The sequence below is a fragment of the Puma concolor genome, chromosome B1 (genome assembly GCF_028749965.1).
Source record: "Puma concolor isolate L17-30 chromosome B1, mPumCon1.1.hap2, whole genome shotgun sequence".
NCBI classification, from domain to species: Eukaryota; Metazoa; Chordata; class Mammalia; order Carnivora; family Felidae; genus Puma; species Puma concolor.
This window is the reverse complement of record NC_141670.1, coordinates 5,486,092-5,510,114: the sequence shown is the minus strand read 5'-3', so window position 1 is coordinate 5,510,114 and position 24,023 is coordinate 5,486,092.

The following is a 24,023-nucleotide window of genomic DNA, read 5'->3' as shown; positions in this document are numbered from 1 at the left end:
TTCATCCATCTGTTGACAGAATTGTCTTCGTTGAGGTACTTGGAAAAAGTTGAGTTATATATCTACTTTTCTGACCGGCAGCTCACAGCAGTTTCTGGAGGGGCCCAGGCAGGGAAGCTCCAAGGTCCTCTCCTTCCTCCTCAGGGAAGAGAAGGGCCAATTCCTTCCAGCTTCCTCTGTGTCGGTTCTGTGACAGCCTCTCCTGGTTTCTTCTCCAAACCAACTCGAATGCCTTGGGACCGCTCTGGCCGGTCCTGATGGCCCTGAACCCATATTTCTTGTTGCAGGAAAGATCGCACCTTCAGGGGGCACCTGGGTGGCTCAGCCGGTTAGGCATCTGACTCCGTCTCAGCTCAGGTCACGATCTTGTGGTTCGTGAGTTCAAGCCCCATGTTGGGCTCTGTGCTGACAGCTCAGAGCTGTTTGGGATTCTCTCTCTGCCTCTCCCCTGCTCACTCTCTCTCAAATAAATAAACATAAAAAAAATATTAAGAAAAAATATTAAGATGGCGCTTTCAGCATGGGCCAGATGGGCCTCCGGTCCCCCCGTTGCACCTGCACATCGTTCCTTCAGTGAATCGGCATGGCTTCTGCTGGACCTCCGGGACTTTTGGCAGGTCTTGCATATGTCTGTCTCCTAGTTCAGCTGAAAATCGAGCTGGTGTTGCCTGCCCAATCTGCTGATAGTGTTTGTATAACACGCGGGTGGCCTACGGTGACTGAAGTGGCAGGTACTGAAGCAGGGGTGGTGACAATAGTCCACGAGACCGGCACTCTTCTCTGCTGCGTTCCAGCCATTTGGTCCTCACGGCACCCCGTGAGGTGAGCACAGTTATTTCCTTTGCACAGAGAGGGGAAATGGAGGCACAGGGGAGGTTGGGCGGCTTGACCATTTGCCCTCAGCTGGTAGACGGGGCAGTGGGGGTACGTACCGAGGTGGTCTGGCTCAAGCCTCTGTGTTTTTAACTGCCTCGTGCCTGTGCCAGAGTCTGATTGGAACATTTTAGAGCCTAGAACTTACGTGTGTTTCAAAATGTAAGTGGCAGCAGCCTGGGGGAGGAAGAAAGAGGGTCACTAACGTAGGCCCTTTCGTTAAGCAGAAGTTTCTCAAAGTGTTGTGTGTGCGGAAACCACTTGTGAGTCCTAGTAAGATACGGATTCTCATTCAGTGGGGCCTGGGAGTCTGCGTCTTTTAAGGCTTATTTTTTTTTTAGTTTATTTTGAGAGACAGAGTGTGCACGCAGGTGGGAGGGGGGCAGAGGGGGACAGGGGCCCCACCCCTTTAACACGGAGCCCGATGTGGGGCTCGATCTCACAGCCCTGGGATCACGACCTCAGCTGACTTCAAGAGTCGGTAGCTTGACCGACTGAGCCCCCGAGGTGCCCGGAGTCTGCATTTGTAACTGGGGCTGCCAAGGTGCCCTGAGTAGCCAGGAGGTAGGACCCTGGTCAGGCAGTGCAGGGCAGAGATAAAGGGAGTCCAAACTAGAACATCATCCTCTGGTATGAAAAAAAGCAGATTGAAGTGAGAGTGTAGCCGCGGGATCGTAAGAAGTATTGACAGGTTGAATGTGGGCGGTGAGGAATGAACAGGAAAAGATGACTCCGTTTCCTAGCCGGGGAGACGCTTTCTACCTCTGCAAAGCAAACTTAAGCAGAGAGCGAGGCAGCCTTGAAGACGCTGGCTCTGCGTTTTTGATTCTTGAGTTAAGAGACACCCATTTGGGAATGCGTAGCATGCAATGAACCATGGCAGGGGGGTGACTGACCAGACAGCTAGAGAACTTCTGGAACTCGGAGACCTTCTGCGCTTAAACTACGGTAATGTGCAGCAGTCAGTGGGTGGGCACGTGCCAGGCACCTGCCGAGGAAGTAATTTGGGGCCTGCCCTCCATTCCCTCATTCCTTGGACTGTAGAAGACAGTGGTATTTGTGGTTCCCCAATCTTTAGTGACAGACTGGAGAAGGAAAGGAGGTCCTGGGTGGTTCCGGGTGCTGGAGGCGGGCCTGTAAGTATGGAAAGAGGGAAAAGTCTCTTGTCTGATTTCTGTCAGGAAATTCAACCAGAAATGGGCTGTAAAAGCCCATCTTTTATGACATTTCTAGGGTCTCTTGAGATATTTCCTCTGGTCACACGTTGACACTTCCAGGAACCAGCATTTCTCTTACTGAGCAACCTCCATATTTGCTTGTTTTCCATCAATTAAAACTCAAAGTTCAGTTTGCCTTCCTTTTCCCACAGTCCCTGGGTTACTTCTGGTCTCTGAAATTAGGGCACAATGGAAGCCATGATGACAAGGGTAGGAGCCAAGAACTTGAAAGTAGCGTGTCTCATGTAAGTCTAGTGCCTAGAACTAGAAGGTCTCGTTTAATTAAATCCCGTGTTGATCTCTCTGAGAATCTGTTTATCTGTAGCAAGCTCCCGTTACTTACCTTTTGAAGCGGATCTGTGCTAACTCCAACCCCAACCGTCTAAATCAGGGGTTGACGTTTCAGGAGGTAACTCCACAGACCATTCCTCACGTTTTCCAATGTGAACTCTGACCCTACATCAGGATACTGTTGCCCCAGTCACATTTCTTCTGGAAATGCACATGCCTATCAGTCATCTAGGGCTGGGCGATATTATTTATACCCTCAGGAAATACGGGCTCTATTGGTGCAGGGAATGAGAGGCATCTTTTTTATTAATATATATTTTTTAACATTTATTTATTTTTGAGAGACAGAGAGTGCAAACAGGGGAGGAGCAGAGAGAGAGAGAGAGAGAGAGAGAGAGAAACACAGAATCCAAAGCAGGCTCCAGGCTCTGAGCTGTCAGTAGAGGCCAATGCGGGGCTCAGACCCATAAAATGTGAGATCATGACCTGAGTTGAAGTCAGACGTTTAACTGACTGAGCCACCCAGGTGCCCAGAGAGACATTTTTTTGAAGTACTTGACATTGTCAAGAGAGGACATTGGAAGGAATTCCTTATAGGTCACTAAAGTATGCACTATTGTTAACTGGAAGGTGATAAAGAGTCACAGGGCGGCGAGAAGTTGGGATTTGATTTGAAAGGGCACAGAGGGGTAGATGAGAAAGCCCAGGTACGGCCAGATTTCCTTGTAGACAGTCCTTTGCCGTATCCGCTTGGAACACAAATGGCATGAGATCCTTGTGTCAACTCTGCACATGCGCTGCGTATGATAGAAGGTTTCGATTTTGATGATTTGTCACCTATAGAGGTCAGTCTAACCTGTACATGCCTCCCCACCCCCCACCCGTTGGCTGGGTAATGGGATCACATGCTGACAAATCACTGAATTCTCTTGCCCTTCCTTGCTGTTTCTGCTTTTCCTCTCATTCTTGACCCACGGTTTCCTGTTTGCTTGCTTCCTCTTTTCTAAGAACAGCACATAAATAAGGTTTGAAGAGTGCATCAAGAGTGCAATCAATCTGTTTTGTCCAAACCCCAAATACACATAAGCATTTCAGCATTTATGAAAAATATAGCTGAATCGCAAGTATTCTTAGGATTAAGTACATTTCCTTTTGTTTTTGTTAGACTCACCAAATTGCTCCTATTAATATGAGGTTCTCATGCATTATGTAACAGCTGAGAACAAAGAAGAAAGTCTGAGAGCCCTCCATTTTAGAGGTCTTATCGCTTTCATAAAAGGCGGGAAGCCTTGTGCAACAAACCCCCACCCGCCATGTTGAATTGGACCTGTAATACAACAATGGCACATCCTACTGCATCTACAACAATGCATCTACAACAACTGCACCTACAACAATGCATCTCCTACTGCAACTCATCCCCAAACATTCCCTGGAAGTTAATTACGTTTTCCCATATTTCTCGGGAGGAGAATAAAACATTGTGACTTTCAAATTAGATCTGTAAACAGAATTAATAAAGAATTTGGGAGACAGAGCTTGAATGAAACAAGAAAGGGAAAAATACATTACAGAGAAAATCGTAATGAATTATAGAATGTTAGAGTTGCTTCTGTCCTCAGAGATCTCTCTCCCAAACCCTCACATTGGGATGAGGGAGCTAAGGTATGTAAGGTCACAGAGCATCTTACCAATTTGGATTCCTGCTCTGTGAACATATCTCTCTAGGAGAATGTTAGGTGCTTGTGAATGTTTCATTCTTTTTTCTTTTTTCTTTCTTTCTTTCTTTTCTTTTTTTTTTTTTTGTTAGTCCACTAGGGCACTCTTGGGTGCTTTAGAAACACTAATTTCCCTCCAGTAATCTTGAGCACCGAGGCTATCAGACTGTAAAAATTAAGCTGGGCCGTAGGAATTACTCAGAATGGTCTGGGATCTGGGGCACTCAAACCCGTAACTCCAGAAATTCAATTTTGACCATTTACCAAGAAATGATCAGGCTCTGGGGAGAGGACAGATGCAAAACTGACTCGTGGGCCATAAATACAAATATGCTCATGTACTGGAAGTTGGAATCAGCGAGTGAATGAACTCTGTAAAACGTGTAATGCTCTGCATGGAAATTACATTTGTGACAGTGAAATTAAGATAATTAGAACTATTATCATTCCACATGATTGGGTCCACACAGAAATCCCAGTTATGTCTAAAGCATTTTCAGTATGGTTACAGCCTGATGAGGTACCCACATCTTCTTCAGGGACACTGAGGTTTAAATACCTGTTTCTAGAAATTTCTCTCTTGGGAATAGTGGGGGATTTTAACTAGTCCGTGCTATATCCCAAATGATACAGTGGAAAGCGTTCTGACTGAAGACTCCTGAGATATGCTTGGAGTCTCAGTGGTGTTGTTGTGTGGTTGTACAACCCAGGAAAAGTCCGGAGATTGCTCTGGGCTTTAACTTGCTCGTCTCTGAAATGTGAAAGTTGACCTTGGTGAGTTCCAAAGTTGTTTCCAATGTGCGCACTCTCAAACCTTAAGGAACTTCCTTCTGTAGACACCATAGGCCCTTTTCCTCTTGTTTCCCACATGTCACTGACGTTCATCATGGTATTACCTTTTATTTATAGTATTTTTATGATAGACAGTGATTTCTGAGTTAGGTGTGTTGGGAAAGTCTTCAAGAAGGAAGCACCTGAGACCCAGAAGAAATGTTGGCGCCATATTCGGGAGTCCCGAGGCTAGAGCAGGGCGGGTAAGGAAAATGGGGAGGTGAGGGAGGGAAACACGCCAGGAGGTGAAGAGGCCCATGGTACTGGCCACGGGCTCGTGTGTCACTGCAGAGTGCTGGACACTGAGTAGGTCTGGGATGTTTCCAGGATGGTGTGCACAGAGAACCTGTACCTTGGAGTGATCCCAGAGGAAGAAAAAAGCAGGTGAGATCTATCTGTGCCTCTCACGTTGGTTGAGCTTCACCCCCTGCGCATCTGGACTGTGACATCGAGTGCCCCGGCAGACACCGAGGGAGCCAGAAGTCCCTCTGGCATGCCGTCCGTGACAGAAGTGAAGGGGGTCAGTGTGCAGGCGGGACTCCATACATCAGAGCTCTGGAAACCCAAGAAGGGCACCCGCAGTGTTGGCAGTTGTGTGGGTGGAGGGCTTTGTGGAAAGAAGGCAAAGACAGATTGTCGGAGGGGTCACACGGCCCGTGTCCTGTGCGGTCCCCCGTTGTACTGCTCTGTCGTGTTTGTGTCCCCTGACTGGCTTCTACACTGTAATGTGTGCCTTCTTTCTTCAATTTCTGTGGGAATGAATGCACTTTCGCTCTTTCCCTGTAAGTGCAATCAGAGGACTTTCCTCTCCCTGAAGCCCAGGGCTGCTTGTTATCACCTGTAAATCCTAGGGTCACACCTTAGTGACTCAAACGACAGTCACCATTGCTGTGCTTGGGGTGAGGCCCCAACTAATACTCACTTTCACCTTCTTTCCCCTTGCCTCCTACCCATTTTAGGTTTCCCTTATCCTCACTTTGACTAATCAGGGTTTATTGCCAGGTGACCCCGACCTTGAACCTGAGGGTCTGGATCCTTAGTTTATCTCCCTTTGTTGGTTTGTTGTTATATTTCCCCCCACCAGATGGTCACTGTGAGGTCGCGGAAGTATAAAGAAGCTCCCCGTGTGGGGTCCAGACATCGTGCCTGCCTCCATTGTGTGGTGGCAATCCTACTTCTCCCCAGGAGTTAGAATGGGTCCCCAGCCAGTGCAGCAACCCCCTTTTTGCCCACATACCCTTTGTCCTGAGGGGCCACAAGGGCCAGGAGATGGTTGCAGCTTCTACTCTACTGGAACTCCGATGTCCTGGGGCATGACTGCGTTGACTTCTCCTGGAATTTAAAGCAGGGACCAGCCGAGGGCTAAATGTTGGCAACGGGAAGATGAAATGTTAAAAATGTGTCGTTAGGTATGATAGTGAGAAGGACAGCTCCCACTTCCACACATTGGTGGCAGGACCCAATTGTGAGGCATTTGGATCCACTAACCTGGCTTCTCTGAGCTCCCACTCTGCCCTGGGGTTGATGGTGTTGTGTTGGGTTTTCGGTTTTTATTGACAGCTCAGACCTTACTCATGCCTGTCCTTGAGAATTCCAGATAGTCTACTTTGCCCGTTGCATGGGTACCCTGCAGGGTAGCCACAGGCCCCTTCGCAGAAGGGTCAGAGGAATGACACGATCTTCTTGTGGACTGGCGCAGCCCTTCCTAGAGAGCGTCTTCTCACAGCAGTGGTTTCCGTGCGGTAACATTCTAGTTTTGATGGTAACGCAAATCCTGTAGCCTGTTAGTCAGATGTTCATCTGTCTGACTCCTACCACATCATGACCTGTGATTCAATTCATAGACACCCAGGTTTCCATTCTGGTGGTTTTGCTGTCATTGCAGTGATGACACCCACTTTACCTATGACCCAGGACTGCCCCTGTCTCTGTCTTTCTGTAGCCCCAAGATCCCCAGGTATAGCAGGGATCCCAGCCCCAGGACCACACCTTTGTCAACCTAGCCAGGACAGGACAGGACAGTCATGAAATTCCAAAACATATGCAGGAGCCAACCCTTAATAGTCCTTTGTCACACTCTTAGTGGAATGTCCTCTGGGCGTAAATCCATTCCTCCTTCCAGCTTCAGATTTCTCCATCACTCAGCTAGGAAAATTCTGGCAGGCCATCTCATTTAGGACAAGCCATCATTAAATCCACATGACAAGGAGCTTCCTTAAATGCTTAGGGCCAGCTGCAGGGATTCGGGACAAAACACGCCATCCCACATCGTGGGTGAACGTGCTTATGTTGCTTAATTGTCCGCTACTCAGTGTTGGATTCTGTTCTCAGATACGAGGAGCGTGCGCAGAGGGCTGTTTTGCCTCTCTACCCTGTTATAATCAGATCCTCATCTTGATTCCTAACACCCTGAGAGGTAAGTTCCTCCTGAAAGATGCCACAGAGACCTCAGACTTGTGCCACCTGTTGTTAGCTGGCAACGGACTGTCGTGCTCTGTCTCCCATTCCCGTGTCACATCTTCTCTGGTGCCATCAGTGGGGCCCCCCACAGCCATTGTCCCCATGCTGGCTGGGTCCGCAGCACCTTGCCCTCACGCTGATTTGCCCCCACCTGTATTTCATCCCAGTTAACCACTGTTGAGCTCTGAAGCGGTTTTCATGCCTGCCAGAAATTATTACCATCTTGTTCACTGCTGTGGGCTATGAGTTTGCATTGCCCCAAAATTCATGCATTGAAACTCTAATCTGCAGTGTAATGGCATTTGGAGCAGAGACCTTTGGGAGTAATTAGCTTTAGATGAGGTCATGATGGTAAAGCCCCCAGGATGCAGATTTAGCCCTTATCAAAAGAGGAAGACACAAGATCTCTCCCTCCCTCTCTCTCTCTCTCTCTCTCTCTCTCTCTCTCTGCACGTACACACCAAGGAAAGGCTATGCAAGGACATACCCAGAAAGGCCCTTATTAAGAATTTGACCACATTTTTGGACTTCCAATCTCCAGAAGCATGAGAAATAAATGTTTGTTGATCAAGCCACCCAGCCTATGGTATTTGCTGGAGCCCGTTGAGCTAACATGCTTGCCATCCATGAAGGGTTCCTTCCACTTTCAGATGGTTGAGCAATCCTATTCACCATCTCCGTGTTGAGGGCTGTTTTCAGAAAACTCTGGCACCAATTGCGTTAGCCTGGGTCTTTCATAAAGCAGAGCCCAAGGAAAACTTCACTTTAGTCACAATTTATTTGGGATTTTCAAGTGTACAATGGTAAGGCTGTGGTTGAAAGGGGAGGTATGGGAGAAGGAAATGTGTGTAGCAGTGATCCTTTTTGATTCCATGCTGGTTGCCACCTAACTGAGGGCCAGGAAGAGACCCAGTAGATTCATCAGCAGGTGTGTTTCTTGGAGTGTGGGATTTCGAATGTGTGCAAGGGAGAAAATCACACACATACAGCTCAGAACAATCCATGGAGGGGAGAAAGGAGGCTATGTCGCGGAACTTGGTTCTGTCTCCTCTCTTATTAGCTAAGATTGACTCCAGGGCAGTTTCTCCATGGTTCTCGGTCATATCTTCTGATCCCTTAGGAGCCTGGGAGGATGCTACACACCGTCCCTATGATGTGATGCTCCATCTATGCCTAGAAGTGGAGGGGTCATTATGTTGGGTGTAAGGGTCCTGAGGCCCAGGGCTCAATGAGACTCTCACCTCATGAAGCATGGCCAGACATGAACAAGAAGATACAATTCCAGGTGCGGGTGGAATCTTCAGAAAGAAGAGGAGAGTGTGCGAAGATCTGCAAATGTACATGGCACTTTTGTGTACATGATAGCTCCAGTCCTGATCTGTGCAGCTTTATGTTTGCAGTTAAGAATAATATGTACTTAAAAATGTTCTAAGACCCGGGGTGCCTGGGTGGCTCAATCAGTTAAGCGTCTGACTTTGGCTCAGGTCGTGGGTTCGAGCCCTGCATTGGGCTCTGGGCTGATAATTTGGAGCCTGCTTTGGATTCTGTGTCTCCCTCTCTCCCTGCCCATTCTCTGTCTTTAAAAAATGGATAAACATTAAAAAAATTGTACAAATGTGCTAAGACATTAGATCTGGTGTGAAACATCCTTATCACAAAAATACCAATAAAGAGGGTGGAGGGAATGTGTGGAGGTGAAGGATATGTTTATGATGGTTTCATGGCATATACTTACATTCAAACTCATCAAGGTGTATATGTATACAGTAAGTCTGTACAGCTTTGGGTATGTCAACCACACATCAGTGGTTTACTCATTTATTGCATTCGGTGAATTACCTCGTAATGAGACCACATCATTCATAATGGGGCCTCATCATGAGTCATATCTTAGGTTTGTTCTAACTTGGGGACAGTCTATGCATGCTGATCTGGTTGGCTCCATTAAAAGAAATGGCTTTTGGCTACCTCAGTGTGGCCAGTTATAACCAGTTTATCCTTTTCCTGGTAATAATGGATAAAGACCCCCGGCACGGAGGTGTGAGAGCTAGGATTTAGACGTACATGGGAGGGCTTGCAAGACCCCTCACCTTCAATGTTTCGATTACTCACTGCAGACAGACAGAGAGGATAGAAAGCTGAGTTTTCCTGGTCTCAATAAACAGTCCTACGTGCTCATGTTGTCTACTGGACTACTTCTCACTCTTGGGACTTTGGCGTTTTGACTTTAGACTGAGTTTTGCAGATGGACAGATTATAAAGCTTTGCTCTCTCAGAATATCGGTACACAAAGAGATCTTAAATAGCCTCTAATCCAACCGTTCATTTGACAGATGAGGATTTTGTGGGCTACAGAATTTCTGACTATCCAAAATGTACACAGTGCTTCTCTTACAAAATCCTTCTTTCTTATTGTTTGGGGAGGAAATAGGCCAGCAACTGGCTCTAGGTAGCAAAGAACCAGCAAGCTCTGAGGAAAATTAAACCAACAAAAACAGAGGGAAATTTTGCTTATTTTTATAATCTAAAAAAGCGTTGTATACCAAAGTATCTTCCTAAATATTAGTTAGTGAATCATAAGGATGTGATGTCTCAGGGTTTTAAGAGTGGAGTGAAAGATGATGGCCGTCTATACAGCATGAAGTGGATTCACAGGAATGCTATAATCACAACCCACGTGCCCCCCAAATCACCTTTCATGTGGCATTTGCTCGGTATTGAGTTGGATGATCGTCCAGAAGACGAAAAATCAGATAGTGCCATTCTCTCTCCACAGAGATAGCTGTATGTTTCCTCTAGCTGAAAATTCATGTCAGCCAATGGATTTTTCCAAAACCCGTATTGGTAAAAAATAATGTTATCCAAAGACTCTATAGTTCTAAAAACTAAAATCATGATATATTCTGAGAAATTGGTTTTTAGGGCTTGAATTTGTGTTTTTTGGACCCGTGCATGTGTGTGTGTGTGTGTGTGTGTGTGTGTAAAATAGATGCTGTAGCACTAACATCATCAATTAATAAAATCTGTGGATTGAAAGTGATCTTAGAGGTTATCTACATGACTCTCCATAATTTTAAGGAAAATCAAAGTGAGACAAGAACGAGTGGCTGATTGCTGAGAGCAGACACACAGTGGCCATCTAACTTTCAAGCCTCAAAGACTTCTCTCATTTTTACTGGAGTAAAAAACGGTTATTAATAAATGATTACTTAATTAGCAAAGAGAAAGTCTCCGTTGAACAAAGAAATCTAGGCATTTATTCTGCACGTTTTGTAACTTCTTCACACGCTCCTTCTTCTCTATCATTCAGACGGTAGAAACTGTCTGCCTGAGAGGACATTGAATTCCTCTGCATGTGTTCTGAGAGCTGAGCTCATTTGACTGCTGATCCCTTGGTGCTACAAGGTAGCCCAGAAAGAGATGGAAAGGTAATTTAATTGAATTACAATAACATCCATTTTAGTTCTCCTTTTCAGATGCCCCTGCTGTATTCCAGCCCAGTGATGGCATCCTGCAGACTAGAAGGGAAAAGTCTATTATAGAAGCTCACAAACATTACACTCACACAGCACATTTATAAGGTTCAACGATCACAAAATATAAAGGGCCCAAGCAACACACTCTGCAGAATTATATTACTGGAAACTGTAACCCTTTAGGAAGAAGAGAGCCCAGGATGGCCACCAAGTTGTGGAAAAGATGGCACAGGGCAGAGTCAGGGAGTCGTCACTTAGACTTCTGTCTGTATGTGGATGTGACATGTCACTGTTAGAAAATCCTGAGTCTGGGGCGCCTGGGTGGCTCAGTGGGTTAAGCATCCGACTTTGGCTCAGGTCGTGATCTCACAGTTCATGAGTTCCAGCCCCGCATCGCGCTCTGTGCTGACAGCTCAGAGCCTGGAGCCTGTTTCAGATTCTGTGTCTCCCTCTCTCTGCCCCTCCCCTACTCGTGCTCTGTCTCTGTCTCTCAAATCTAAACATGTTAAAAAAAGTTTAAACAAGCACAACCACGCCTACGCATGCATCATACAAATATCCACCTAGGTACACTTCTGTCTATGTGTTAAAATATATTATGCGTTTGCTTGGGTAATTTTAAAAAGTAGGCGCCAAGAGGAGATACCGCTGAAGTCTGAGTACTACTGGAAGATTCTACGGGAGGGCATGTTTTTGCGGGAAGGGTGGCCAACATGCTATCAGAAGCTCCAAAGAGCTTAACCCTTTTAAATGAAAAGACACACCCTTAAGTCTCCCCCATGTTGGATGTCTCTGGCACAGTGACCGCCACGCGGTAGAACACTTTGTGCTTAGCCGTCCCCGCTGCGGGGATGGTTCTGAGTGGCATTCACACAGCTCTGTGGCCTTCCCAGTTGCCTTCACACGCCTGCCTTCGTGCCCACCCGCGATGCCTTGGCCGTAGCCCGCCGCTCTTTAGCAGCGAGCCCCTTAGCAGCATAGCTTCCTGCTGTTTGTTTTGCCTTTCAAGAGCCATTCATGACTTATGCTCTAGGCTATTGTCTAGTAAGAGAGAGACATTCGGGGTCCCAGAGGTCCCCTCACTGGAGGATGCGACCACGTGCATTGCTGTCTGCCTGTGTGTGATAAGTAGCACTTCTTGTGTGTGTGAGTGGACTGTTTGGGTGTAGTTGCCTGAACAAAACCAAGCAGGATGGTGGGCATTACACATATACCTGTTTCCCGGTTTTACACAGGAAAATGTCTTTTTATTTGAGCACTTACTTTTGTGGTTATTAAAGCTCCCTTTAATTTCCTTGATTTTCTAGTTTCCTAAACGAGAAGTGGCATTAAAAATGTATACTTCAGCGATGCTGTTTACAACATTGCCTAGAGAGTGGGGAGAAAAACTGAAATTTGCCTTCAATTTTGTGTTCATAGTATCCCTATCCTCCCTTCCCCTAATTCTTCTCTGTCAGCCTTTTGGGTGGTGGTGGTGGTTGTTGTTGTTGTTTGGACATCAATAGGACACACAAGATTGAATTCTCTGAGATTCTGAAAGAATCCTATAAATCCACCCACAGGGATAAAGTCTTATTAAATGATAAGACTTTAGTTAAAGGTTATCACTACTAATACTGTTTGTGTTTGTTACTAGCATTGTTTGCATTTTAAGAGGAAAGCAGACTTAAGCAAATGAAACTTACAAGGAAGAATTGAGTTTCAGGGAAGTATTTACTCTCTAAAGTCTTAGAATCAAACAGTGCTTATAATTGCCGGCTCCAATGATACGTGGTGCCCTCCCTCTCAGGATTTTGTTGACGGAGGACTTGTCAGGGTCTCTGGGAAATTAGGCAGTCTCAACAGAGGGCAAGAGGTGACGGGTCAAAGAGGACAAGGCGCCAGTTCAGCCAAGGATTTGAAGCGAACCCTCAGGCACTTACCTGGCTATCTGCCTCTCTGGGTTCTCTGAAATTCCACTTGCTCATGCAATTATAGGCATCCTCTAGAATACCCAGATCTAGAGGCTGGCCAGTATATATTCGAATGCCACCTGGGAGAGGAATAACTACTCACTGGAAGAACGTAGTCTATTTTAGGAAAACATTTGAAAAGTCATATTTGTATTGAACCACAACCTCTTAGTAGCATCCAATCATAGATATTAAAAAAATATATATATATGTAATACTTAAAATATATCCAGTACTATGCAAGGTGGTTTACACATTTTAATTAATCCTTAAATGGGGAGGTGCTATTCTCCCTACTTTACAGATGAGAAAATAAAGACTGAATTTAGAAACTTCGTGCTAGGTTAGTACACTTGATAAACAACAGCCTGCTTCACACCCAGGGAGTTAGACTCTAGAGTCTGTGGTTTAAACACTACCATACTATACCGTCTTTTTTAAAGCATTGGGTACTTTGAGGGGAGAACTGATAACAGGTCTTTTCCACAGGATGAAGACTGCAGCCTTCTAGGAAATTAAAATAGGCTCCATAACAATGTCACCAGCCTGCATGATGGCCACAAATATAATATTTGATGTACATCGAGTATAGTTACAATTATAAGACTCAATTCAGCTCTTGGCTACCTGATTCAGTAGCTCTGAATAAAAGGGTTTGACTCACCGGTTTTTGCACCTATGAGTCAAGGTTATCTGGTGAGCTTGAATCCAGTGCAGATTATTAAATCATATACCCTGTAAATGTTGATTCCTGAGATCTGGGTGGTGATCAGGATTCTGCATTGATTATGATTATGATTATTAATTGCTTTTGTGTTTGTTTTATTGACATACTCTATCCCATTGAGTTCAGGTGTACATCATAGTGAATCAGTTTTTTTACACATTCCAAAATGATCCCCATGACAAGTGCAGTCACCATCTGTCACCATACAGCATTATTACAGCATTATTAACTATATTCCCTAAGCTGTACATTATAGCCCCATGAATTATTCTCTAACTGGAAGTTTGTACTTCTTAATCCCCTTCGTCTACTTTTCTCTCCTTTCAACACCTCCTTCTTTGGTAACCAACATTTTGTTTCCTGTATCCACTTATCTGTGTCTGTTTTGTTTTATTTTATTTTTTTTTTCTTATTTTGTTTTGGTTTCCACAAATAAGTGATATTATATTTGTCTTTCTCTGACTTCTTTCACTTAGCATAATACCTTCTAGGTCTATCCACGTTATTGCAAACAGCAAGTTTCATTCTTTTTTTATGATTAACATTCCAGTGTGTGTATATAATATATATGTATTGTATGTATAAGTATATATATTATGTATATAGTGTATGTGTATGTATATACTTTTTTTTTACTGTTTATTATTTTTGAGAGAGAGAGAGACAGAACATGAGTGTGGGAGGGCCAAAGAGAGAGGGAAACACAGAAACAGAAGCAGGCTCCAGGCTCTGAGCTGTCAGCACAGAGCCCGACACGGGGCTCGAGCCCACAAACTGAGATCATGACCCGAGCTGAAGTCGGATGCTTAACCGACTGAGCCACCCAGGTGCCCTTGTGTGTCTGTATGTAGCTAAATGGATAAAGAAAACGTATGTATGTGTATATGTATATATACAGACTTTATCCATTCATTTATCAATGGACACAGGTTGTTTCTATATCTTGGCTCTTATGAGTGAGGCTGAAATGACCTTAGAGGTGCGTGTATGTTTTTGAAGTGGTGTTTTCTTTTTCTTTGGATAAACACCCAGAAGTGGAATTGCTGGTCATAGCATAGTTCTATTTTAAGTTTTTGAGGAGCCTCCGCACTGCTTTCTTTCTATAGTGACTGCACCAATTTGCATTCCCATCCACAGTCCATGAGGGTTAACTTTTCTCCACATTATTGCCATGAATCTGTTTTTTTTTTTTTTTTTTTTGTCTTTTGATAACAGCTAATCTGATAGCTGTAAGGTGGTACCTTACCATGGTTTGGATTTTCCTTTCCCTGATGATGAGTGATGTTGAACACATTATCATGAGCCCGTTCACCATCTGTATGTCTTCTTTGGAAAAACGTCCATTCAAGTCCTTTGCCCTTTTCAAAATCAGGTTGCCTTCTTCTATTTTATAGTTTTAGAATGTTTGTTTATTTGAGAGAGTGAGTGAGTGGGGGAGGGGTGGAGAGAGAGAGAGAAAGACTGGGAGAGTGAGAGAGGGGGAGAGAGAGAGAGAGGGAGAGGGAGAGAGAGATTCCCAAGCAGGCTCCACACTCAGCACAGGGCTCGATCTCACAATGGTGATCAGAACCTAAGCTGAAATCAAGAGTTGGACGCTTAACCCGCCGAGCCACCCACGCACCCCATGGTTGCCTTTTAAATTTTTAAAAAAATTTTTTTTTTCAACGTTTATTTATTTTTGGGACAGAGAGAGAGACAGAGCATGAACGGGGGAGGGGCAGAGAGAGAAGGAGACACAGAATCGGAAACAGGCTCCAGGCTCTGAGCCATCAGCCCAGAGCCGACGCGGGGCTCGAACTCACGGACCGCGAGATCGTGACCTGGCTGAAGTCGGACGCCCAACCGACTGCGCCACCCAGGCGCCCCTATGGTTGCCTTTTAAAAAATTAAGTTGTATAAGTTCTTTGTAAAATTTGGATACTAACCCCTTATCAGATGTATGATTCACAAATATCTTCTCCCATTCAGCGTTTGCCTTTTCATTTTGTTGATGGTTTTCTTCTCTGTGCAAATTGTCTTAGTTTGACATCATTCCATTTGTTTATTTTAGCTTTTGTTGCCCTGCCTTGAGGACATTGACTCAAAAAAATATTTCTAAGACTGATATCAAAGAGCTTACCACTTTTAAAACAATTTTTTTATGTTTTATTTATTTTTGACAGAGAGAGAGAGAGTGAGCGAGCACGGGAGGGACAGAGACAGACACAGAATCCAAAGACAGGCTCCAGGCTCTGAGCTAGCTGTCAGCACAGAGTACGATGCGGGGCTCGAACCCACGGACCGCGAGATCATGGCCTGAGCCCAAGTCGGATGCTTAACCAAGTCAGCCACCCAGGTGCCCCAAAGAGCTTACCACTTTTGTTTGCTTCTCAGAGTTTTATGGTTTCAGCTCTTACATTCAAGTTGTGAATCCATTTTAAATTTATTTTTGTAAATGGTATAAAGTAATCATGCAGTTTCATTCTTTGGCATGCAGCTGTACGTATTTCCCCACGCCATTTATCTAAGAGAATGTCTTCCCCAATTGTATGGTCAAGCCTCCTTTGTCATGGATTAATTGACCATACATGCGTTGGTTTATTTCTGGGCCCTCTCTTCTATTCCATTGATCTGTGTGTCTCATTTCATGCCAGTGCCATACTGTTTTGATTATTCTAGCTCCGTGGTATAGTTGGAACTTATGGACCATGATACCTCCAGCCTTGTTCTTGTTCCTCAAGATCGCTTTGGCTATTTGGGGTCTTTTGTGTATTCACCCAAATTTTCAGATGCTTTGTTCTAGTTCTGTGCAAAATGCCATTGGTATTTTGATGGGGATTGCGTTGAATATATAGATTGCTTTTAGTAGTATTGACAGTTTAAACACTATTCTACCAATCTATGAGCACAGTATATCTTTCCATTTACTTGTGTTGCCTTCAATTTTATCATTGTCACAGATTTCAGTGTATGTATCCTTCACCTCCTTGGTTAAATTTGTTCCTAGGTATTTATTATTATTATTATTATTATTATTATTATTATTATTATGTTTTTATTTATTTTTGAGAGAGAGAGAGAGACTGAGTGCTAGTGGGGGAGAGGCAGAGAGAGAGAGGGAGACACAGAATCTGAAGCAGGCTCCAGGCTCTGAGCTGTCAGCACAGAGCCTGATCCGGGGCTCGAACTCGTGAACCATGAGATCATGACCCAAGCCTAATTCAGATCCCCAAATGACTGAGCCACCCAGGCACCCCTGTATTTTATTATTTTTGATGCATTTATAAATTATATTGGTTTCTTAATTTCTGCTTCTGATAGTTCGTTATTAGTGCATAGAAATGCAATCAATTTCAGTATATTGATTTTGTGTCCTGCAAATTTACTGAATTCATTTTTTAGTTTTAACATTTTTTTGTGGTCTTTAGGGTTTTCTGTGTATAGCATCATGTCATCTGCAAATAGTGGCTATTTTACTTTTTTCTTGTCTGTGGCTAGTACTTCTAGTACTATATTGAATAGAAGTTGTGAGAATGAACATCCTTGTCTTGTTCCTGACCTTGGGAACATCAACTGAGTATGATGTTGGCTGTGTGTTTGTCGTGTATGGCCTTTGTTATGTGGAGGAATGCCTCCTCTATACATACTTTGTTGAGGGTTTTAATCAGAAATGGATGTTGAATTTTGTCAAATGCTTTCTCTCCATCTATTGAGGTAATAGTATGATTTTTGTCCTTCATTTTATTCATGCAGTATATAACGTTGATTGATTTGTGTATGTTGAACCATCCTTTCATCCCTAGAATAAATCCCCCTTGATTGTGGTGAGTGATCCTTTTAATGTATTTTTGTAATTTGGCCTGTTAATCTTTTGCTGAAGACTTTTGATTTATGTTTACCCAGGATATTGATCTATAGTTTTTGGTTTTTTTGTAATGTCTCTGTGTGGTTTTAATGTCAGGGTAATGCTGGCCTTCCAATGAATTTGGAAGCATTCCCTCCTCTTCTATTTTTTGGAATAATTTGAGAAGGGTATGTTTTAATTCTTTTTTAAATGTTTGCTAGAATTCACTGTGAAGACATCTGGCCCTGGACTTCTGCTTGTTGGGAGTTTTCTGATCACTAATACAATTTGTTACTAAGAATTGGTCTGTTAAAATTGTCTGTGTCTTCCTGATTGAGTCGTGGAATGTTGTACGTTTTCAGGAATTTACCCGTTTCATCAAGGTTGTCCAATTTGTTGGCACATAGTTTTTTGTAGTAATTCACTTATAATTGCTTGTATTCCTGGAGTTGTAACTTTTTCCCTTTCATTTCTGAGTTTGAGTCATTTTTCTCTTCATCAGTCTGGATAAATATTTATCAATTTTGCTTATCTTTTTAAAGCAGCAGCCCTTAGATTTATTGATCTTTTCTATTGTTTTTTAGTCTCTGTTTTATTTATCTCCACCCTAATCTCTATTATTTCCTTCCTTCTAACTTTGAGCTTTGGGTTTTGTTTTTCAGTTCCTTTAAATGTAAAGCTTGATTTTTTTATTTGAGATTTTTCTTGTTTCTTGAGATAGGCCTGTATTGCTGTAAACTTCCCTCTTAGAACTGCTTTTGCTGCATTCCAATGATTTTGAACTAGAGTGTTTCCATTTTCATTTGACTCTGTGTGTGTGTGAGTGTGTGTGTGTGTGTGTGTGTGTGTGTGTGTGTGTGTGTGTTTAATTTCCCCTGATTTCTATGTGGACTCATTTTATTACTGTATATTTCTCCCCTTATGTCTGTTAATGCTTGATTTATATATTTATGTGATTATATTTTGGGTGCATAGATATTTACTCTAGTGTATTTTTTATTTCAGTTATTGTTCTTCAGCTCATATTGGTTCTTTCTTCTATTTTCTAACTCTCTGCTAAAGTTCTCAGTGTGTTCTTCCAATCTTCTCCCAAGGTCAGTGAGCATCTTTACGGCCATTACTTTGAATGCCTTATCAGGTAAATTACTTATCTCCATTTCATTAGTTCCCGCCCCCCACCCCCCCCCCCCCCCGCCCCAGGGCTTTTATCTAGTTCTTTCATTTGGAATATATTTCTCTGCATCCTCATTTTGTTTGCCTTTCCGTGTTTGTCTCTATTGATGTGACAGAACAGCTACTTCTGCTTTTGAAAGTATAGTTTTTGTAAGTGCGTTCCCTGTGGAGACTGCATGTGCCTGCCCGGAAGCTATGGCAGGCCAGCGGGAGCAGGAGGAGGCATGGGCTGGAGGTGATTCTGAGTGTGCTGTGAATTCTGGCTGTCTTGGTAGGACAGCTGGAGCGGGTGTAGGTTGGCGAGTCCCAGGACACGCTTGCTTTGGACCACTTTGGTGGGTTGGCTGGGGTTGCTGTGACACAGTCTGAGGGTCTTGATGTACACCCTTGCCAGGGCCATCTTGGTCCGTTGGCTGGAGTTGGAGTGGGCTTTGGGGTCCTGGAGTGGGTGTGGTTGGGAGCTCCAGCACCCACTGTACCCAGGCTGTCTTGGGCAGGTGACTGGAGCTGATGCGGGCCAGGGATACAAGACACGTGGGCGGGGAGGCCTTATGAGGCTGACTGGCTGGAGCACTTGGACCTTGCTCCTGCCCTGCTTTCTAGGTGGAGGAGGGAGGTAAAAATTGGTGCTCACCTGTGCCTCTGACCCTGGAGAGAGTTCCAGCAGTTCTCTTCCTATTTGGCAGATGCTGTACGGCCGGTAAATAGATTTCCTTCACTTATAGTCTAGTTGCCCTTAAACCATTGTTTTCATTGTTGCTTGTTTGTTTGTTTTGCTGCGCCCAGGGTGGGTGAGTCTGTGTGTAAGTCCCTCAGTGACACCGCTCCCTATTGCAGGTCACTGCCTTGGAAGTGGGGTTCCCACCATTACCATGTCTTTATCTCTCCTACCCTCTCCTACCCCTCTATTGTTTCTTGTGTAGGGCTGTTCAGTCAGCCCTCAGTTCTTTTCCAGGTGAGATTGCTCTAGACATAAGGGTAGATGTGGTGTGTCTGTGGGAAGAAGTGAGGTCAGGATCTTCCGTACCACCATTTTGGATTGCCTTCTGGGATTCTGCATTTTTAAAAATAAGGCTCTCTGGGGGAATCACATGGCTCTGATTTGAAAATCATTGGATTTCTTCAGTGTTTCTCAAACTGGCTCCGAGAGCAGCACCAGCATCGGCTGGAAATTGTTAGAGGTACAAATTCTCAGATCCCACCTGGACTTCCTGAGTCTGGGACTCTCTGTTTGAAAAGTCCCCGTAGGTGAGTCAAATGCCTCTTACAGTTTGAGAACTGTTATCTTTACTTCCCTTTAAATCAAATCCACAGGAAACAGAGAACATTAGTTTAGACATCAACTCCCTAGAGAATAATATCAGTGCTCAGACAACATTCCATGTAATTTTGTAGTATAACTCCTTCTGATATTCTTTGTTCATCATTCTTCCGGTTTGGTTCCCTCTATACAAAAAGGAAACCAGGTTGCATAGAATATTTCTCCAAGGTAAAAGCTAAGAGAACAGAAAACCTACTTCCATAGTTATTTCTGAATCATCTTTTAATTATTCCATCATTATTGATGGAAGTTATGCTTTTGATTAGAAAAAAATCCATTTCCTTATTTATCACTCAAATTAAATAACACTTGAAGGAGCAGACACTATTTGCCAACTTTCTCTAAACCAAAGTATTAAAAATTCTTGGGGCGCCTGGGTGGCGCAGTCGGTTAAGCGTCCGACTTCAGCCAGGTCACGATCTCGCGGTCCGTGAGTTCGAGCCCCGCGTCAGGCTCTGGGCTGATGGCTCAGAGCCTGGAGCCTGTTTCCGATTCTATGTCTCCTTCTCTCTCTGCCCCTCCCCCGTTCATGCTCTGTCTCTCTCTGTCCCAAAAAAATAAATAAACGTTGAAAAAAAAATTTAAAAATTCTTCACAAATACTAATTACTCTCCTTACCATTTGGGGAAAGTCAAGTCAAAGGTATTGACCTCATTGTATGTGAGAGAAAATTGAAGGGCATGAGCAATTGTCTCCAAATTTGTATTCATTCTCCACAATTTAATAATAGTGTTCTTTCCATTTTTAGTTGACTGTATAGTAACACATAGTTGACTTTCAGTGGCTAATTTCTTACATTTTTGGAAGCATTCATTTGTAATTAACCTTTGGACACATTTTAAATGTGTCATTTGGCATCCAGCTCATAACAGGCTGTACCTAAGAATAAAATATTATTTTGTACCATAATTTAAAATAAATGAAGGAAGTGGTTTTAAAAAAAGGACTCACCAATTATCAGCGACCTTTTGTCATTTGCCGTGTAATTATACAGTATGCTTTTTTTTTTAACAAACAAATCCCCTTCTAATCATTCAACCAAAACTTAGAGACACCTATATTCATAATGTCAGAAATTTTAAGTGTTTTTCCTAAGTATCTCCCTATTATATACTTTTTCATAGTGTTCGTATAGAGCGCGCATATGCGTCTCAGTCTGCTCTGAAGGCTTAACACATGTGAATGAATATACAAACTATAGCATATCAACCCATACTGATAGATGGTTAATAAATAATAAGTAGACAATTGACGGACTGCAGATAGCAATATGGGTAGTGATAGATGAGCTTATAATTTCCCAGTGTTTATTTTGCATATGGAATAATCGTGTGTATGTGTGTGTGTGTGTGTGTGTGTGTGTGTGTGTGTGTGTGTTTGTAAATATTTTAGGTCAGCTACTTATTAGATATGTATTGTTGGTCCCTAATACTTAGTCAGTTGAACTTGAGATGGTTACATGAATTTATTAGAGCTTAAATTACTCCACCAATAGGCTGAGTCTCTGTGTGCTATTTTTTAAATTTATTTTTTATTTTAAGACAGAGAGAGACCGAGCGAGTGAGCAGGGAAGGGACAGAGAGGGAGGGAGGGAGAGAGAATCCCAAGCAGGCCCCACCATGACAGTGCAGAGACCGATGCAGTGTTGAAACCCACAAACTGTGAGATCACAACTCGAGCCGAAGTCAAGAGCCTGCAGACTGAATTCCTTTTTCATACTCCATCCTCTCTTGTCACGACTTTATCCATGTTGTTGATGTCTCATGAGTCTGTGTCATTTGGAAGTCAAGAGGGTGGGCACCGGAACCAGACTGCCTCCCCACTTCCTAGTTCTGTGACCTCGGGCGACGCACATAATGCCTTCGTATGTGAACTGAGGGTGATAATAAGATCCCCTCGACAGGCTGTCGTGAGGATTTGCTGAGTTAATGCGTGCAGTGTTTTTGAAGAAAGACACAGGAAGGTTTCATAACTGTTGCTGGGATTGTTTTGTAAAGATGCCTGCTGGCGTAGGTGACACTGACGTGCAGAGGTGACCTGTCTGCCGCCCACCAAGCACCTGCTCTGCAGAGGCACCGATAAGAAGCAAAGCTGCGTGCTTTCTACCCTCGGTGCTTCAAAGCATCCTGCTGCCTTTTGTTCCCAAAAGGGAATCTGTTCTGTGGACCTCGTTTTGGGTTGTTTTTGGAGAAGTGGTAATAGGTTTATACTGATTCTGTAAGGCTGCTCTCGGGAGGGTTGGGACAGCAGATTTTTCCCAGAGAGCAGGGAAAAGGCAACGTTCTGTTTCTTCTTTTCTCCAAGTGTGGAGTGTTTAGCTTTATGATCCAGCCTGGGTGTACACTGCAGTGATCACCACTACCAGGGTTATCCCCAGCACTACTCAGTTAACCCACATCCCCTGTGGTAACCACTAGTCTGTTATCTGTGTCTATGCATTTGTTTTCCATCTTATTTTGTTTGTTCCTTAGGGTTTTTTTGTTTGTTTTGTTTTGTTTTGTTTTGTTTTAGATTCCACTGATTGAAATCATATGGCATTTGTGTTTCTCAGACTTACTTTGCTTAGCATAGTCCCCTCCAGGTCGACCCATGTTGCTGCAAATGGGGACGTTTCTTCCTTTGTATGCCTTGGTCCCCATACCATTTGAATTTCTCCAGAAAGGGAGACTGGCCTTTATTGAATTCCATGTAGATAAATTCCCTTTATTTCATACATGATTTCCTAAATATTCTTTTCTTTTCCGTAAGTTTTTTAAATGTTTATTTTTGAGAAAGACAGAGTGTGAGCAGGTGAGGGACAGAGAGAGGGGGAGACACAGAATCCGAAGCAGGCTCCAGGCTCCGAGCTGTCAGCACAGAGCCCCACGTGGGGCTCGAACCCACAAACCCTGAGATCATGACCTCAGCCGAAGCAGGATGCTGAACCGACTGAGCCCCCAGGCGCCCCCTAAATCTTCTTTACAAACCGTGCTGGAATGTAAGAGCTCAGCTGTGCAGACACTGTGCGCAATTCTAATTCACGCGCTTGGAAAGAAGATGCCCTTGCCCCCCGCCCCGTCCTCCGTCTACTTTCATGCATGGCAGGAAGCTCCATTTTCACGACTGACAAGTCCATTTCGACCGCCTCTGACTGTGAGGGAGAGAAGCGGCTGCTGGCCCAGGCCCTTGACAAGGAGGCAATGACAACAGGTTGTCTAGGAGGGGTGGGGTAGGGGGTGCCCTTTGATGGCTCACGCTGGGCACATCTGAATTTCAAAACGTAAACATCTTAAGGCAATCCGGGAGCAGGGAATAAAGCTTGATCTCCGTGAGCATGGAGGGAAGGTTCTTAGCGAATCCATGCTGCTTCCCAGCCTGCTCCCGGGAGGCGCCCACCCCCAGCAGCTTCCAGCCCTCTGCACTCACAGCCCCAGCCGGTAGCGATGGAGCTGTCCATCCTGAAAATAGAAATGCCTGGTAGAAATTAAATAACAAAGTAGGAGAAAGGGCAGTGCTCTCCGTAGGTCTGCGGTTGCTGACATGACTGCAACTGTCTTCTCTTTACACCAGGCTGCAAACTCGTTTTCAGAAACAACTGCCCACTTGCGTAGAGCGGCTGGCCGGCCCCTAACCCCGGTGACAACGACTGGGGTGGATGGGGACTTGCCAAAGTCACGGCTCCCCGAGCCCTTGCTGTTGGAAGTGCATGGACACTAGCCTTTTTTTCTCTCTTCTTTTCCAAGGAAAGTGCTTCAGAGGCTCATTATTTTTGATTGTGGGCTTCCATCAGGGATTTTCGTTTGCTCTCACGGGTGGATTTCATGGACTCTTAGCTCACTCGGTCGCGCCTGATGCGGGATGGGCGGGTGACCTGGAGAGGAAAACCTCGGTGGTCCCTCACTGCCTTATGGCACTGCGTTCCGAAAAAACTTTCGTTTTGCCTTTGTCTGGAAAGTTGGCCTTGAACTTTAAGACACTGTTCCCCTCGGTCAGGACCCCACCCCACCCCGGGCCATTTTCCCCTCCCTTCCCATTTTCCTTGGTGTTTGTTTCTTGGACTCTTCGCTCTGAGTCCGTGGTGTCTACTATGTGGGTGGCATTAAGGGCCTTTCGTCTTATCCCCTGCCTCCAAGAACTTTCTATTGTGGATTATTTCATATTCTAGCCAGGGGGATTAATTAG